General features: G+C 44.7%; 1 non-coding gene across 1 annotated transcript; it reads left to right on the top strand.

The window, feature by feature from the left end:
* The first annotated feature begins 19547 nt into the window (after window positions 1-19547).
* Trnas-cga (transfer RNA serine (anticodon CGA)) lies at window positions 19548-19622 on the top strand. Its single transcript has one exon. It is a non-coding gene; the product is annotated as a tRNA-Ser (tRNA).
* The last annotated feature ends 470 nt before the right edge of the window (window positions 19623-20092 follow it).

The raw sequence follows: 20092 nt of genomic DNA, 5'->3' as shown, positions 1-20092 counted from the left end.
ATCAGGGCCATTCCTTTGTACGGATTTCTGAAAGTCAGATTGCGTTGCGCTAAAAATATTGTGTGTCAGTTTAAGCACAGTCTCGTATACAATTCTTCAAAAGGAGACGTTTCATGACGTCTCTGAAGCAGGCTCGATACGGTGTATTAGCTGTGGACGCTGGGCCCACGATACTTGTGCAGGGATAGAAAGTGATGATGACGAGGCTGTCCACACTTGTGTATTATGTGAAAGTAAGAGGCTTAAATAAAACATAATACCAGATTCTACAATTCAAAGAACCATGTTTCGAAACCTTATCGTTACATGATTTCGTTATTCCAGTCCTTATTTAAAGTTTAGAGATGATTTCATACTCGTTCCCCATCTTACCCCGCATATGGGCCAAGACGGGGAATTGGTAGTCTATGTTTCAAATCGAGATATTTCTAATTAAATGTAACACGTTTGCAGGTTTCTTTGCATGCTATTGTAATTCAGTGGTTAAGTAAACAAATGATAATCAAACCTACTTGAATTTGTTTATCTTTATCCCTTGTGTAAGGGTTTAAAGTTAGCTTCCCCATCTTGCCCCGCCTTCACCTGTAGTCGAACTCTTACAACTACGAGTTTCAAACTCCAATTCTTTCACGGCTGAAGGCCTCCAAACAAGAAATCTTAAAAATAAACAAGGTAAATTTCAAGTGATGGAAAACAGGCAGTTCCAATTACAAAGCATATATATATATATATAGGGAGGTCCATTGATAGTGACTGGGCCAAATATCTCACGAAATAACCGTCACACGAAAAAACTACAAAAACGAAACTCGTCTAGCTTGAAGGGGGTAACCAGATGGAGCTATGATTGGCCCACTAGATGGCGCTGCCATAAGTGAAACGGATATCAAGTACGCTTTTTTTAAATAGGAACCTCCATTTTTATTACATATTCGTTTAGTACGTAAAGAAATATTAATGTTTTAGTTAGACCACTTTTTTCGCTTTGTGATAGATGGCGCTGTAGTAGTCACAAACGTATAAGTATCTGGTATCAAGTAACATTCCGCCAGTGCGGACGGTATTTGCTTCGTGATACATTACCCGTGTTAAAATGGACCATTTACCAATTGCGGAAAAGGTCGATATCGTGTTAACGGATGGCTATTGTGATCAAAATGCCCAAGGGGCGTGTGCTATGTATGCTGCTCGGTATCCTGGACCACATCGTCCAAGTGTCCGGACCGTTCGCCGGATAGTTACGTTATTTAAGGAAACAGGAAGTGTTCGGCCACATGTGAAACGTCAACCACGACCTGCAACAAATGATGATGCCCAAGTAGGTGTTTTAGCTGCAGTCGCAGCTAATCCGCAAATCAGTAGCAGACAAACTGCGCGAGAATCGGGAATCTCAAAAACGTCGGTGTTGAGAATGCTACATCAACATCGATTGCACCCGTACCACATTTCTATGCACCAGGAATTGCATGGCGACGACTCTGAACGTCTTTTACAGTTCTGCCACTTGGTGCAAGATAAATTACGGGACGATGACAGATTTCTTGCACGCGTTCTATGTAGCGACGAAGCGTCATTAACCAACAGCGGTAACGTAAACCGGCATAATATGCACTATCGGGCAACGGAAAATCCACGATGGCTGCGACAATTGGAACATCAGCGACCTTAGCGGGTTAATGTATGGTGCGGCATTATGGGAGGAGGGGTAATTGGCCCCAATTTTATCGATGGCAAACAAAGTGGTGCAATATATGCTTATTTCCTACGTAATGTTCTACCGATGTTACTACAAGATGTTTCATTGCATGACAGAATGGCGATTTACTTCCAACATGATGGATGTCCGGCACATAGCTCACGTGCGGTTGAAGCGGTATTGAATAGCATATTTCATGACAGGTGGATTGGTCGTCGAAGCACCGTACCATGGCCCGCATTTTCACCAGATCTGACGTCCCCGGATTTCTTTCTGTGGGGAAGGCTGAAGGATATTTGCTATCGTGATCCACCGACAACGCCTGACAATATGCATCAGCGCATTGTCAATGCATGTGCGAACATTACCAAAGGCAAACTACTCGCTGTTGAGAGGAATGTCGTTACACATATTGCCAAATGCATTGAGATTGACGGACATCATTTTGAGCATTTATTGCATTAATGTGATATTTACACGTAACCACGCTGTAACAGCATGCGTTCTCAGAGTCGGCCGGAGTGGCCGAGCGGTTCTAGGCCCTAGGCCTAGGCAGGTTCGAATCCTGCCTCGGGCATGGATGTGTGTGATGTCCTTAGGTTAGTTAGGTTTACGTTGTTCTAAGTTCTAGGGGACTGATGATCTCAGCAGTTAAGTCCCATAGTGCATGTATCACATTGGAACAACCGAAATAAAATGTTCAAATGTACCTACGTTCTGTATTTTAATTTAAAGCACCTACCTGCTACCAACAGTTCGTGAAAAATTGTGAGCCATATGTTTGTGACTCTTACAGCGCCATCCATCACAAAGCGAAGAAAGTGGTCCATATTTCTTTATGTACTACACCAATATATAATAAAAAAATGGAGGTTTCTCCGTTTGACCTATGGCAGCGCCATCTAGCAGGCCAACCATAGCACCATCTTGTTTCCCCCTACAAGCTAGATAAGTTTCGTTCTTTGTAGTTTTCTCGTTTGACGCTTATTTCGTGACATATTTGGCCCGGTCACGATCAATGGACTACCGTGTATATGACAGTTAGGCTGAAAGCCTCAAGGCAAGGGTGGATAGACAGACATAAACAAGATGCAATACAAACTGCTAAAGGCCCACAATAAAATTTTCAAGATTTTGAAAACCTATAAAGGGAGAATTCCGCAATGTGTAAGCCTGAAAGGTAATTTTAAGAATAAAGTTCCAAGCCTGAAGGCCCACAATTAATTTTCCAAAATTTTAAAGTATATAAGCATAAGCCTTAAATGTTAAGTAGCTGAAACCTGACTAAAGGAAAACACAACGGTAACAACCTTTCAGCAAATATCCTCTTGCTGTAATTCAAACTTACTTAAATAAAACACAGTAAAACCAAGAATTTTTCTTTTATCGTTGGCTATGATAGATTATAAACAGACAAACACTGGTGAGAAAGACAGTAAAGACAACAGCACTCAGCAGCTTCCAGGGGGTCGGTCTGCCCTCGTAAACTTAGGTGAGACAGATGGTAAGCCCAACTACATTTGAACCGTCGGAACCCAACCAGGGGACAGCCACTGACCGACCCACAAACGACTTGCTTGCCACCAATCGGTACATGAGAATTCAAACACAAAATGTTACGGGCGTGATTATCCACAATCAAATATGTGTATGTATTAAGTTGTCGAACTACACACTGTGGTGGACAGCGACAACAGGTGAGGAAAGGACACTGCCTGAAATTGCGTAGTGGCCAGGGCAGGTAACCGGAACACTAACGGCCACAAGGCAGAAAATTCCGCTGGTGCACTTTAATCGTAGTCAACCAATGTAGTTAATTCCACCGCATGGCGGGTAAATTTCAGCAATACAAACACTCGGTGTTGCTCGCAGGAAAACCTGCCCAACAACGAACCACCAAAACGAACCACACAGCCAGCCGTGTTGGCCGAGCGGTTCTAGGCGCTCAGTCAGGAACCGCGCGACTGCTACGGTCGCAGGTTCGAATACTGCCTCGGGCATAGATGTGTGTGATGTCCTTAGGTTAGTTAGGTTGAAGTAGTTCTAAGTTCTAGGGGACTGATCACCACAGATGTTAACTCCCATAGTGCTCAGAGCTATGTTTTTTTCGAACCACACAACATGAGTGGACGTGGCTTGGGTACTTGAAACCACTACTGAACTTTGCCGTCCTGGGTCGGTGAACCACGAAGCTCGTAGCGATCGGACAGCTCCACACACGCTCCGACATTGCGCAGGGACCGCTGGCGGACCCAGCCGACTGCACCGCGCGGAGATATCCTCTGGTCAGCAGTAACCGACCGACTCCCGCAGACTGCAGACAACATCTAAAATAGTCGTCAGTGGAAATGACGCCAACTACACACACAACCTGAGAAGCACTTGCACGAAGACCTGAACGATACCCAACAGTAACTAAGCACGCACGAAGACCAATCGGGAGTCGATGCACACAAACACAGCCGACTTACGAACGAACGATCGGCGAGCCGAAACGCGGCGTCCGGTAGGACGACCGACTGACGATCAACCATGACCGTGGCCCGGCTCAAGTGATGCGTGGCGGCAGTAGTCGGGCGAGCCATGTCGACGCGGACCTGACTGCTCCATCACGACTGCACTAGTGCCGCATTGCAACTCCCCGACTGGCAGGTCCGGACTGCGCTCCAGGCGCGTTCCAACCGACAGAGAGCAAGGTGTCGCGGACATCCAACGCGCTGTGACACATGAGCTTACTAGCATCGCAGTTGAAAATTTCCCTGCTTACTTCCAAGATCTCCAGTAATGTTGGCAACGTGTATAGACAGCCATGCGGACCACTCGATTAGGAGCTAGGATCATTACTGGGCAAGTGCAATTATCTATTTTTTTTAAAAAATAACCTGTGCTGGAACTTTCCTGGCAAATGGATTATGTACGAGGTCTTTTCAAAAATTCCAGAACATTCGTAATTTCGCGCCAAAGGTGTGTGTGTGCTGCGAAATGCAGTCCATCCCTGCAAGCGCTGTGTTTAATGTGTAAGTGCCGGAAGTTTCATTGTGGTATGGTTCAAAAATGGCTCTGAGCACTATGGGGCTTAACATCTATGGTCATCAGTCCCCTAGAACTTAGAACTACTTAAACCTCACTAACCGAAGGACATCACACAACACCCAGTCATCGATTGCTGTATGTCCGCTAGTTATTGTTAAGTACTGTATTGAGCAGAACGTTGTGTCACACAGTTTGGGAATTTCGAGATGGCCGAGTTAGAGAAACAACGCGTCTGCATTAAATATTGCGTGGAAAGAAAACTTTTACAGAGACACACCAAGTGATGGTGGCGGGAAAGGGACCAAATAGCGAGGCCATCACTCCCATCGGGTTAGCGCAGGAAGGGGAAGGCCATGCCCTTACATAGGAAACTTCCCAGCATTTGCCTGAAGCGTTTTACGGAAATAATGGAAAACCTAAATCAGGATGGCCGGACGCGGGTTTGAACCGTTGGTCTCCCGAACGCGAGTCCAGTGTGGTGACCACTGCTCCATATGGCTCGGTACCAAATAGTGCAGGAAGTCTATGGTGATGAGTGCTTAAGCCGTAATTCGTGTTACGAATGATTGACACGAGTTGAAAATGGCCGGACGGAAGGTAAAGATATGACGCCCTTCGACCACCTAACGAAATTGTGCGTGCCAATCGAAGACTGACTGTCCGAGTGACTGCAGAAGAATGTACCCAACTGGACATTAAAATTGCTACACCACGAAGATGACGTGCTACAGACAGGAAGAAGATGCTGTGAGATACAAATGATTAGCTTTGCAGAGCATTCACACAAGGTTGGCACCTGTGGCGACACCTATAACGTGCTGACATGAGGAAAGTTTCCACCCGGTTTCTCATCCAAAAACAGCTGTTGACAGCATGTAGATGTAGAAGTGAAACGCAAGCGTAGAAAAAATTTGCGAGAAAAGATCCTGAATTTTTTGAACAGACTTCGTATTGTTTGAGCTTAATAAACATTTAGAAAGCAACAAAATGCAATTTTATATCGTATTTCCTTCCCATTCTCTTGGTGTTCCTACACTTATGGAGGATAGCGTATGGTGAATATAACAGAAAGAACTACGCTACGAAATCAAGGCGGCGCATTCGCTAACGGTTGTAAAAGGAAAATGCGGCAGTGGAAGGAGATTCGAGGGAAAGAGCTAATGAGGAACACACAATTTATTAGCCGAACAGAGGTCAGCAGCAGGAGCCTGCACAAGATTGGCTCCAAGTCCATGCCAAGGTCAGTGGAGATCTGCCCGACGCTGGCTCGTTGCAGCCATTTGACTTCCTGATCGTAAAGGTCAACAGCCAACGAGGAGACGCAGGCAACAGTCTTGGCAGAGGGGCTGCATCTGTGCAGTTTTTTCGTCACTTACGTACTGCGTGAAGCGAGGCAGAATATTCGGTCACACTGCAATCTTTACAGCCTGTTAGTCGAAACAAGGCCCCGGGAGTAGACAACAGTCCATCAGAACTACTGACGGCCTTGGGAGAGCCAGTCGTGACAAAACTCTACCATCTGGTGAACATGATGTACGAGACAGGCGAAATACCCTCAGACGTCAAGAAGAATGTAATAATTCCAATCCCAAAGAAAGCAGGTGCTGACAGATGTGAAAATTACCGAACAATCTGTTTAATAAGTCATGGATGCAAAATACTAACGCGAATTCTTTACAGGCGAATGGAAAAACTGGTAGTAGCCGACCTCGGGGAAGATCAGTTTGGATTCTGTAGAAATATTGTAACACGTGAGGCAATACTGACCCTACGACTTATCTTAGAAGCTAGATTAAGGAAAGGCAAACCTACGTTCCTAGCATTTGTAGACTTAGAGAAAGCTTCCGACAATATTGACTGGAATACCCTCTTTCAAATTCTGAAGGTGGCAGGGGTAAAATACAGGGAACGAAAGACTATTTACAATTTGTACACAAACCAGAAGGCAGTTATAAGTCGAGGGACATGAAAGGGAGGGAAGGGAGTGAGACAGGGTTGTAGCCTATCCCCGATGTTATTCAATCTGTATATTGAGAAAGCAGTGAAGGAAACAAAAGAACAATTCGGAGTAGGTATTAAAATCCATGGAGAAGAAATAAAAACTTTAGGGTTCACCGACGACGTTGCAATTCTTGCAGAGACAGCAAAGGACTTGGAAGAGCAGTTGAACGGAATCGATAGTGTCTTGAAAGGAGGATATAAGATGAACATCAACAAAAGCAAAACGAGGATAATGGATTGTAGTTGAATTAAGTCGGGTGATGCTGAGGGAATTAGATTAGGAAATGAGACACTTAAAGTAGTAAAGGAGCTCTGCTAGTTGGGGAGCAAAATAACTGATGATGGTCGAAGTAGAGAGGATATAAAATGTAGACTGGCAATGGCAAGGAAAGCGTTTCTGAAGAAGAGAAATTTATTAACGTCGAGTATAGATTTAAGTGTCAGGAAGTCGTTTCTGAAAGTATTTGTAGGGAGCGTAGCCCTTTTGGAAGTGAAACATGGACGATAACTAGTTTGGACAAGAATAGAATAGAAGCTTTCGAAATATGGTGCTACAAAAGAATGCTTAAGATTAGATTGGTAGATCATATAACTAAGGAGGACGTATTGAATAGGATTGGGGAGATGAGAAATTTGTGGCACAACTTGACAAGAAGAAGGGACCAGTTGTTAGGACATCTTCTGAGGCATCAAGGGATCACCAATTTAGCATTGGAGGGAAGCGTGGAGGGTAAAAATCGTAGAGGGAGAGCAAGAGATGAATACAGTAAACAGATTCAGAAGGATGTATGTTGCAGTGGGTACTGGGAGATAAAGAAGCTTGCACAGGATAGAGTAGCATGGAGAGCTGCATCAAACCAGTCTCAGGACTAAAGACCACAACAACAGCAACAACAACATCTTCGATAGAGAGTCATCGACGGGCGAAGAAGTCAGTTTACCCCAGGGAAGTATGTTCGGTGTTGCGACCAGATAAAACTATTTTCGTCTGCGTTCTTCGGCAGTGCTGTGAGGTGGCATGTAAAACATGAAATATTAGTTCACTTTATTACACTAATCGGTAAAAGATTTGCTTAACTTTAACTATCTTCTCTGCCGCAGGAGTACTGGATGATTTACAACTCTCATTGACTACCAAAGTATCGCTTGGTGCATTAATTAATAACCGTTGTCTTGAGGTACAATGTTCAACGTATATGAAAAAGCATGCTCATCAGGTACTTGAACGACACATTGGTCCCACACTATGGTACTGATTTCTTCAGAGAAGATCACGAAATGGGTTTCATGCTTGGCTCTATATTGACCTCAGTACGAGGGCGCTGCAGTGCTAAGGGGGAGGTGTGGTCTTTAGGAACGCCTCGCATACGTCGTTGTGGCTTGAGCGAGCCCTCTTTAACGTCTATGGATATGCACTGCCAACTTCCACTACGATCTCTGGACAATACCACATTAGGACCCTTTCTCTTCATGTTTGTACAGTAATGACATGGAAGCCAGGATTAGCAGTAACGATATGTAATGGCGACTTCCACCACGACCTCTGGACAGTACCATATTCGGACCCTTAGTCTTCATGTTTGTACAGTAACGACATGGCACCCTGGATTAACAGTAAGTTCTGAGTTTCTGCATAATAAATACCATATGAAAAAAAGAAGCTGCAAAAATATCCACACAGGTCTTATAAGATTTTGGAATGGTGGAAAGTTAGACACATTACTTTAAATGTGCAAAATGTACAAGGTGTACAACTTTGCTTTCGCTGTTTTTACCCCAACATTTGAGGCTGAAATGAAACAAATTGGTTACACATGTATCATTCAAAGTATTTTCCATCGCTGGCTACTACTTTCTTCCATCTTTAGGGCAGTGTACGAATCCCGCGTCGAAAAAATTGTTCATCTTTTGAAGCGATCCACGAATCGATCCAATTTGTGACTTCATGAGATCAGAAGAGTTGGTCAGCCAGGCCATGCGCCATTGATCTAATACGGCGAGTGGAGTAAGACTTTACATATTAACGTTTCCAAGAACGTTTTGACTTCTTTTGAAACGTGGGGTCGATCTTTGTCGTGCTGCAAACTCACCTTATCGTGCCTCTCGCTGTATCGAGGCCGTTAGTCTTTGAATGCTCTGCTCAAACGCATTAATTCCGTTCGGTAACGAGCACCTGTGATTGCTTCACTTGGTTTTAACACCTCACAGTACACGACGCCGAGCTGGTCCCACCAAATGCAGAGCATGATCTTGGAGCCGGTTTGGCCGTCAACTTGGAAGCGTGGCTGGGATATCCCCATGATTTTTTGCGTTTAGTGTTATCGTAATGAACCCATTTTTCGGCCTCGGTCACAATGCGGCGCAGAATTTCCTTCCGTTTTTGCCTCTGAAGCAACTGTTCACAAACACACAAACGCCGTTCAACGTCTCTTAGTTTCAGCTCACACGGGACCCAAGTTTCTTCTTTCTGAATCATTTCCATAACCTTGAGATGTTCTGACATGGCTTGCTGTGTCACTCCCACTAATCGTGTCAATTCTTTTTGAGTTTGACGCGAGTATTCACGCAGCAATGTCTCCAATTCTGCATCTTCGACAACATTCTCTCTTCCACCACTATGCCGGTCTAAGGCATTAAAATCACGGTTCTTGAAGCGTTGAAACCACTCACGACACGTTCTTTCACTAATAGCGCGTTTACCATAGGTAATTGCAAGCATTCGATGAGACTCAGCCGCTGTTTTCTTCATATTGAAGCAAAACAGTAACACGTCCCGCAAATAACGAGAATTAGGATCGTAAACTGACATATTCAAGCAATAACAGCTTTATGATGCAGACACAAATCGACTAATGTCTGAATGAGATTATCTTGACCGTGGTCCATGCTAACTGACTGACCTCTACGATCTTTCGACCGTTACTTACCTATCAGCAGACGGCGGAAGCAAAGTGCGCTCAACAAGATGTGGAGAAGTGGTGTTCTATGTCAACAGTATTGAAGTCGCAATCGTAGACAGTCAAGTCATACTAACACCTCAGTGTCACAGTTTGTAGGAATATTTTATGGAGACATCAGTCTCCGGCCATGCGAAGTAGACGAGCGGTTCTAGGCTTTACAGCCTGGAACCGCGCGACCGCTACGGTCGCAGGTTCGAATCCTGCCTCGGGCATGGATGTGTGTGATGTCCTTAAGCTAGTTAGGTTTAAGTAGCTCTAACTTCTAGGGGACTCATGACCTCAGAAGTTAAGTCCCATAGTGCTCAGAGCCATTGAACCAGTTTTGAACCATCAGGCTTCTGACTCGTTGGATGTCGACAACCACGAATTTCTTTCTTGTGCCAACCTCTTCACAACGAACTTGACCTCAAATTTTAAGGAGAACACATCATAAAATAGACAGGTACATATTACAGAATGAGATTCTCACTCTGCAGCGGAGTGTGCGCTGATATGAAACTTTTGCAAGGTTCGCAGAAGAGTTTCTGTAAAGTTTGGAAGGTAGGAGACGAGATACTGGCAGAAGTAAAGCTGTGAGGACCGGGCGTGAGTCGTGCTTCGGTAGCTCAGATGGTAGAGCACTTGCCTGCGAAAGGCAAAGGTCCTGAGTTCGAGTCTCGGTCGGGCACACAGTTTTAATCTGCCAGGAAGTTTCATATCAGCCCACACTCCGCTGCAGAGTGGGAATCTCATTCTGGAAACATCCCCCAGGCTGTGGCTAAGCCATGTCTCCGCAGTATCCTTTCTTTCAGGAGTGCTAGTTCTGCAAGGTTCGCAGAAGAGCTTCTGTAAAGTTTGGAAGGTAGGAGACGAGATACTGGCAGAAGTAAAGCTTTGAGTACCGGGCGTGAGTCGTGCTTCGGTAGCTCAGATGGTAGAGCACTTGCCCGCGAAAGGCAAAGGTCCCGAGTTCGAGTCTCGGTCGGGCACACAGTTTTAATCTGCCAGGAAGTTTCAGGTACATATTAGCTAATGTAACTTTTATTGTTTGATTGATAATGGGACAAAATTTTGTAGGCCCGGGGAAAAAAGTGATGTGCACAAGTAAGTCGGGCGAATAGATACAGAACAGTAAGATGGATCGATCTCAAGAACTGGCAGAGTAGAGCTGTTGTTTCTCCATGTGTCAACCATCACACCGTGAATGTAGTTGCTCTGCTTGTGGGCGTATCAATGCTGACCGTCCGAAGCATCGACAAGGAATGTTGTACCATTCACAGCTATGTGCATACCTTAAGAACACTGGTCGTAAAAGTTTCCTATACGACGAGGACCAGAGACGAATGTCACACCTTGTCATTGACAACTGGTTTAAAACCCAGAAGTGTTTGGTGCGGTCTGTGAATGCAGGTCCATCTCAGTTTCTGAGCGAACATTGGTGAGTAAAGTGCGTGCTGTGGACGTATGGAGTTGGGTACTTTGCAAAAGGGGTGGTTGCTAATTGCGGTACTTCAAGCTGCCGTGGGCCGGAAGATAAAGAAACTGATCGTCAGACGACTGGAGGTGTGATCCTAATAGTCTCTTTCTAAATGATGTGACGCACCGAATGCGGCTATCAACGTGCAGTATGCAGTGTGGATAGTACAAGCTGGCAGTGGTTACTTGAGTTCTGGATACCTTGTGCTCAGTCATTCGTGTCATTCTGAACGTTTATTTCAGATTCTTGATGACAAAGTGTAATTTTTCGGCGATGACTCTTCTTCTCTGCAGGCTCGTGCTTTGCGGCAGTCTGCTAATCTGTACAAATAAAATGCCTCTTATTTTTTGGGTTCAAAAATGGTTCAAATGGCTCTGACCACTATGGGACTTAACTTCTAAGGTCATCAGTCCCCTAGAACTTAGAACTACTTAAACTTAACTAACGTAAGGACATCACACACATCCATGCCCGAGGCAGGATTCGAACCTGCGACCGTAGCGGCCGCGCGGTTCCAGACTTATTTTTTGGGAGCGTTGTATAATCAGTCGGGAAACCTCAGATCAAGCGGATATTTGGCTTTGATGAAGTTTAACCTTCCGAAGGATTAATGGAGCTCTTGGATTATTAAATGCAGGTTCATATCCAGTCTTTCGGAAGTTCTGATTAACAACTACGCAATATATCGATGAATATCATTAATTCTCAAATGTCAAATAATGTAAATTGTTACACACCTTTTGTATGAAGGAGCAATATATATATATATATATATATATATATATATATATATATATATATATATATATATATATTTCCCTTTTAATCGTACAATTTGGTACCACTTATCTTTTGCCATAAATCTCAATATTCAAATTACAATTCTTCAAATAATGCTCAGGGTAATCGGCACGAAGACAATCTCGGAAGCTTTTTTCTAACAACCACCAGAGAGAGTACTACAAAGAATAATTATGCGTTCACGGCATAGCTATTGTATGAAACTACTTTGCGCATGGATTCTGCGAGTATGAATATAGAAAATTAGTAAACGTCATTCAAGGATAGAATTGTATCAGAATAATTCATCGAATATAAAGAGATCTTACAAAAGTCCAGAATGAGATTTTCACTCTGCAGCAGAGTGTGCGCACACTCCGCTGCAGAGTGAAAATCTCATTCTGGAAACATCCCCCAGGCTGTGGCTAAGCCATGTCTCCGCTATATCCTTTCTTTCAGGAGTGCTAGTTCTGCAAGGTTCGCAAGGAGAGCTTCTGTAAAGTTTGGAAGGTAGGAGACGAGATACTGGCCGAAGTAAAGCTTTGAGTACCGGGCGTGAGTCGTGCTTCGGTAGCTCAGATGGTAGAGCACTTGCCCGCGAAAGGCAAAGGTCCCGAGTTCGAGTCTCGGTCGGGCACACAGTTTTAATCTGCCAGGAAGTTTCATATTACAAAAGTATTGTACGAGAGGCGTTCAGTAAGTTATGCAACACACTTTTTGACTTCAAAGCACTTCGATTTAATTCATGATTCTCGTAAACCATATTATTCCGCACTGTTCTGGCTAAAAGACCCTTTTTTTTTAATGTTACCTTCGCTCCTTGCATCGGCCTTACGCCACCTTACTGGCAGGGTCCCTGTGTCCACCTGGTACCGCTCTACTGGTCGACGTCGTCGCCGACGCCTTGCTGCTTCAGTAACCTCCTCATAATCCACGTACTGCTTTCCTTCGTAAGGCCCAACTGACACAAGTCGGAAGGTGCGACCGGGGCTGTAGGGAGGAGGAGGAACAGTCGAATGAAGTTTTGTGAGCTCCTCTCGGGTGCGACCTTGCCTGCTCATGGAGAAATTAGTTTGCATTTCTGTGGCGAAAAGCACGCTGAAATCGTTTCATCAGTTTCCTGAGGGTAGCACTAAACACTTCAGAGTTGGTCGTTGCACCATGAGGAGGGGGGGGGGGGGGGGGGAGGGGCACCAAACAGAATAACCCCTTCAGAGTCGCAGAAGACTGGCTGAGTGCGTGGCTCTGAACTTTTTCTTTGGGGGATGTAACAACAACGACGCTGTACTATTGTACATATAAGTAATTTTTTCCTTCTGATTTTTCGATAAATTTGTGTAATTGATGTTCTGATTTCATTTCTTTCTCGTTTCATGTCATTACCTTAAGAAAACTGTAAATAAGTTTCAATGTGAATATTAATGTTTATGTCAAATGTCAAACAATATTGTAATACAATTGAAATGTGACAAATGTTGAAACTGTTGTAAGATGTTTAAAATTGTATCTGTGCGTCTGGTCCATACGTAGGCAATGTGTTAGGATATGTAGAATGCAAAACCTCGCGTGAATACCCGGTCTGTCAGGGAGCGGTAAAAGGTGGATGGCAGGCGAGCGCGGGAAAATGCACGCGGGCACTGCACGACACAACGGGCTCAGCAGTAGTAGTTGGAGTTTGGCATTGGTCTGAGCAACACCTTCTGCAGCGAGGAGGCTATCCTGGAAGACGTAGTTTCACTGAGCCTCGGGTATGCCGTTCCAACGCCCACACAGCATGGCAATATTCCATAGGCATTAAATGGAAAAGTATTGCGACGCTAAGAAGAATTAAAGTGCCGATACGTGAAGAGCTATAGCTGTGGTTGTATGTGTGCTCTGTGCCTCGCCATCTCGCCGCCCACCAACCGCCGCATCGATACAAGCAGGTTGAAACTTTTAGTACTGTATCCGTGTCGACCATAGAGAGAACTGTGCAATAATAACCTAAATTTTACCAGAACTTTCCCATCATTTAATTATCCTCACAACTAACATAGACAGGGTCCTCTCCAAATGTTGTGCAATCCGAGGGTCCCAAAATGAAAATGAAAATTTGTGTTGATAATAATTATTTGCAGAACTAGCTATATTAGAATGGTGTTTTAAAGAAATGTTTTGTTAATGAACCAGTAAATGAATAATGAAGGTCTAACGAAGTTGAAAGGTAACTTTAATATTGATATAGTAATGTAGTTTAATTATTTCGAGACAGATATAAAGGTATTTAAATGAGCAGTACATAAGATGAAAAGAGTAGTAACTTATATACTGGAAATCTTCAACGCTTAATAAATTCAGTAATCATTTTTTTTAATACAGTGATCATAACAGTTTCAGGGTCCCCCCCCCCCTTTTATTCATTTGAATTCTGAAGTGTTCTAAATTGGTATGACCAGCAAAAGTTAAAGTCAATATAAAAGTCAAAATTTATCAGTGTTTTATCTTTATCGAAATTGAGATTTTGTGTGTGGCACGAAAGTTATATTTCTAGGGTAACCTATGCCCGATTTTAATCAGATTAATACACAGTATAAAGTTTTGTAGTATACATTGTAGTGTAGTGTTATGTATTCATGGTTTTCCCATATCAGTACAGAACGTGAAACTATCAGTTCAATAGGTTTCCTGGTTCTAAAATTCTACTATATTGTGCAGTGTTACTACTTGTTGTTTTGCATGAATATATACCAACTTGTACAGGGAAGAAACTCAGTTAATGCCTAATTCGGCTGGCGACCGTATTATTATCACATTAGTAGCATCTTCTGGGTTGCTTTTGGTCCATCCTGACGCGTAATTGCATTTCGAACTTGCTTGACGGATCATTGTTATTACAGAGTGGGTGTAAGTCTGATTTGTCACCATTCAGGTACACGCGGTCGATATCTATACGAAAATCCTTTCTCTAAGGTGAACCCCGCTCACTTACCATAGTAAAGGCTTTAAAGAGTGCTGTGGCACGCGGAGGTTACAGGGAGACGTGATGGGGCGTCACTTCATGAATTGCAGTCTTTTTCGCGTCTCGAAGTGATGAACCCATGTATCATCGATTGTAACGATGTTCGACACAAAACTATCACAGTCAGCCTCGAAACCCACAAGCAGTTTCGCAGAGGTGGTTGCTTGTTGCTCTTCACGGTCTTCTGTTATGTAACGAGAAACCAGTGGCCACTCACTTTGAGTACCCCAACTGGTGCACGAGTGTGTCAGCACTACCAGCACAGACGTGCAGTTGATGGCATGAGAGTGTCCACACGTTCGAGCATTACAAGAGTCACAGCTGTGTGTGGCGGCCAACCCGCGGGAAATCGGAGAGTTGCACGACCTTGTTGCGATGATGACAGACTCCTTGTCCGATGACTCACCGTGCTTTTGTTCACTCTCAGGTCTTCACAGGCATTACAGAAGTGCATATGAATATGTGTTATGCTCTGGTTCTCCTCCAAAAGAAACTCGGTGACAAGTTTCTGGTTAGAATGCACCTCCACGACAGAGGCTACTTATAGTGCCGCCACCGATTGCAACTTCATGAAACTATAGGGACTAAAGCAAGAATGTTTCACGATGTCCCACGACAAAGCCTGCATTTTTTCAGTCGAAAGTAGGCTCAGACCAAAAAAGTCTTACTTTACTAATGGAACGCTGCCCATACATCTTCATGATGAATATACTGTGCTTTTCTTTCCACCCCCCAATTTTCCCCCTCCTCTGTCCGGGTCCTCTCCCTCCCTCCCTCCCCCCCCCCCCATCTTCATTTGTCCTCTATAGTGCAGTGTTTTCCGTGAGTGTTCAGTGTTGTGTGTCCCCTTTTTTAAGTGTTGCGAACAGTCGCTGTGTTTTTTTTTTTTTTTTAATTGTGCCTATCTGGAACCTAGGACTTATTTTAGAAGCTAGATTAAGAAAAGGCAAACTAACGTTTCTAGCATTTGTAGACTTAGAGAAAGCTTTTGACAATGTTGACTGGAATACTATCTTTCAAATTCTGAAGGTGGCAGGGGTAAAATACAGGGAGCGAGAGGCTATTCACAATTTGTACAGAAACCAGATAGAAGTTATAAGAGTCAGGGACATGAAAGGGAAGCAGTTATTGGGAAAGGAGTGAGGTAGGGTTGTAGCCTCTCCCCGATGTTGTTCAATCTGATATATTGAGCAAGCAGTAAAGGGAAAAAAAAATTCAGAGCAGGTATTAAAATCCATGGAGAAGAAATAAAAACTTCAAGGTTCGCCGATGACATTGTAATTCTGTCATAGACAGCAAAGGACTTGGAAGAGTAGCTGAACGGAATGGACAGTGTCTTGAAAGGAGGATATAAGATGAACATCAACAAAAGCAAAACGAGGATAATGGAATGCAGTCGAATTAAGTTGGGTGATGCTGAGGGAATTAGATTAGGAAATGAATCACTTAAAGTAGTAAAGGAGTTTTGCTATTTTGGGAGAAAATAACTGATGATGGTCGAAGTAGAGAGGACATAAAATGTAGACTGGCAATGGCAAGGAAATCGTTTCTGATGAAGAGAAATTTGTTAACATTGAGTATAGATGTGTCAGGAAGTCGTTTCTGAAAGTATTTGTATGGAGTGTAGCCATGTATGGAAGTGAAACATGGACGATAAATAGCTTGGACAAGAAGAGAATAGAAGCTTTCGAAATGTGGTGCTACAGAAGAATGCTGAAGATGGGTAGATCACATAACTAATGCGGAGGTACTGAATAGAACTGGTGAGAAGAGGGGTTTATGGCACAACTTGACAGGAAGAAGGGACCGGTTGATAGAACATGTTCTGAGGCATCAAGGGACCACCAATTTAGCATTGAAGGGCAGCGTGGAGGGTAAAAATCGTAGAGGGAGACCAAGAGATGAATACACTAAGCAGATTCAGAAGGATGTAGGTTGCAGTACGTACTGGATGAAGAAGCTTGCACAGGATGGAGTAGAATGGAGAGCTGAATCAAAACCAGTCTCAGTACTGAAGACAACAACAACAACAACAACTTACAAGTAGCGCCCTTAACCATTACGCCATTGAAGCTTCCTAGCAGTTAAAACTGTGTACCGGACCGATACTCGAACTCGATACATTTGGCTTTCTCGGTGCAAGTGCTCTACCATCTGAGCTACCCGAGCACGACTCACGACCTGTCCCTAAAGCTTCAATTCTGCCAGTACCTCGTCTCCTACCTTCCAAACTTCACAGTAGTTCTGCGAACCTTGCACAAGTAGGGGTTACGGGTCGTGAGTCGTGCTCGGCTAGCTAAGATGGCAGAGCACTTGCCCTCGAATGGCAAAGGTCTCGAGTTCGAGTCTCGGTCCGGCATACAGTTTTTCTCTGCTAGGAAGTATCATATGAGCGCACACTCCGTTGCAAAGTGGAAATCTCATTCTGCAATTATCCCTATAGGTTGCAACACTGCATCTGCAGAGAATGTACCAAGACACGTCCTCATTCGTAGTTACAGAATCGTGGTGAGTGTTGTGTTGGAGATGACCGACAGAACAGTCACTAAAATTCTACACTACTGGCCATTAAAATTGCTATACCACAAAGATGACGTGCTACAGACGCGAAATTTAACCGACAGGAAGAAGATGCTGTGATTTGCAAATGATTAGTTTTTCAGAGCATTCACACAAGGTTGGCGCCGGTGGCGACACCTACAACGTGCAGACATGAGGAAAGTTTCCAACCGATTTCTCATACACAAACAGCAGTTGACCGGCGTTGCCTGGTGAAACGTTGTTATGATGCCTCGTGTAAGGAGGAGAAATGCTTACCATCACGTTTCCGACTTTGATGAAGGTCGGATTGTAGCCTATCGCGATTGCGGTTTATCGTATCGTGACATTGCTGCTCGCGTTGGTCGAGACCCAATGACTGTTAGCAGAATATGGAATCGGTGGGTTCAGGAGGGTAATACGGAACGCCGTGCTGGATCCCAACGGCCTCGTATCACTAGCAGTCGAGATGACAGGGATCTTATCCGCATAGCTGTAACGGATCGTGCAGCCACGTCTCGATCCCTGAGTCAACAGGTGGGGACGTTTGCAAGACAACAATCATATGCACGAACAGTTCGACGACGTTTGCAGCAGCATGGACTAGCAGCTCGGAGACCATGCCTGCAATGGCGTACTCAACGACGAACCTCGGTGCACGAATGACGAAACGTCATTTTTTCGGATGAATCCAGTTTCTGTTTAGAGCATCATGATGGTCGCATCCGTGTTTGGCGACATCGCGGTGAACGCACATTGGAAGCGTGTATTCGTCATCGCCATACTGGCGTATCACCCGGCGTGATGGTATGCGGGTACCATTGGTTACACGTCTCGGTCACCTCTTGTTCGCTTGACGGCACTTTGAACAGTGGACATTTCAGATGTGTTACGACCCGTGGCTGTACCCTTCATCCGATCCTTGTGGAAACCTACATTCAGCAGGATAATGCACGACCGCATGTTGCAGGTCCTGTAGGGGCCTTTCTGGATACAGAAAATGTTCGACTGCTGCGCTGGCCAGCATATTCTCCAGATCTCTCACCAATTGAAAACGTCTGGTCAATGGTGGCTCGTCACAATACTCCAGTCACTACTCTTGATGAACTGTGGTATCGTGTTGAAGCTGCATGGGCAGCTGTACCTGTACACGCCATCCAAGCTGTGTTTGACTTAATGCCCAGGCGTATCAAGGCCGTTATTACGGCCAGAGGTGGTTGTTCTGGGTACTGATTTCTCAGGATCTATGCAGCCAAATTGCGTGAAAATGGAATCACATGTGAGTTCTAGTATAATATATTTGTCCAATGAATACCCGTTTATCATCAGCATTTCTTCTTGGTGTAGCAATTGTAATGGCCAGTAGTGTATAAATTTATAAATAGTTGACTTTTGCTCTGGACGGGTGAAGAGCTTTGTGAAGGGTCTTGCCACTGACATTAAGGTCATTATCACTAGGAGAGGCGTTAGTGACTAACGTATTGTCCGGTGTAATAGTGTGGCGGTAGGTAGGCCGCCGTCTTTCGACCAGTGTCGTGACGGATAGAGAAGTGGCGACGCCTTCAAAACACGCCGGGGACAAGTCGAGCCTTCCACCTTGGCCCTGGACGGCGGCGACCTCGCTGCCGGCATGCGGGCGCGCGCCGACCAATGGCAGTCCGTCCTTCGCCCGTCTCTCCCAATCGCGGCCCGCGGATCGATCTCCAGCGGTGGCCGAGGCATCGCTCGCTTAAGAGCCAGCGACTCACGAAAACGCTTTAGCGGCGTCTGTGTGTGAGCGTGTGTACACTGTATGTGTGTGTGTTTTGGGAACTTTCCTTTGTTCTCTTACGACCAAACGGGACCTGCCGTCGATTCCATCCGCTTGCAATATGTTGATCCCCGAAAGAAGGTCTGCATCTACTTCTCGACTAGGCATACTATGATGTGTGGCAAAGGGTACTTTGAAACTTCCTAGCAGATTAAAACTGCGCGGACCGAGACTCGAACTCGGGACGTTTGCCTTTCTTTCAGGAGTGCTAGTTCTGCAAGGTTCGCAGGAGAGCTTCTGGCAGAAGTAATGCTGTGAGGACGGAGAGTGAGTCGTGCTTGGGTAGCTCAGTTGGTAGAGCACTTGCCCGCGAAAGGCAAAGGTCCCGAGTTCGAGTCTCGGTCCGGCATACAGTTTTAATGTGTCAGGAAGTTTCATATCAGCGCACATTCCGCTGCAGAGTGAAAATCTCAAAGGGAACTTTACTTACCACTTGAAACGTTCCTTTCATCTGCGGCCAGTCAACATTCGCTCTCGGCGACATGCGGCGCGCCACACTTAATACATAACGAACACTGCGTCAGAAACCCGAAAAAGTTGCCAGAAATACAAAAATATGGCCTTTCAAATGATAGAACACAGCAATCAGTCGTCCTTTTCTTGCATGTTTCATTTAGAAAATGTAGATTTCGGCTGTGCCCATCCATTATCAATGCATCATTTAATAGTGTCAATGCAGGTTCTAGTACGTCACTCCCTGTTGTTTGGGCTTCTGTCACAGTTCGTCTAGGACAGGGCCGACCAAATGCTGCACTGTGTGCAGACGTGCGGAAGTGCCGAACATGTGCGCACGTGTGCGACAGCGACATCTGTTATTAGG

The sequence above is a fragment of the Schistocerca cancellata genome, chromosome 10, assembly GCF_023864275.1.
Source record: "Schistocerca cancellata isolate TAMUIC-IGC-003103 chromosome 10, iqSchCanc2.1, whole genome shotgun sequence".
Lineage (NCBI taxonomy): Eukaryota > Metazoa > Arthropoda > Insecta > Orthoptera > Acrididae > Schistocerca > Schistocerca cancellata.
The sequence above is the reverse complement of the archived record's forward strand: the minus strand, read 5'-3'. Positions and strand labels throughout refer to the sequence as shown.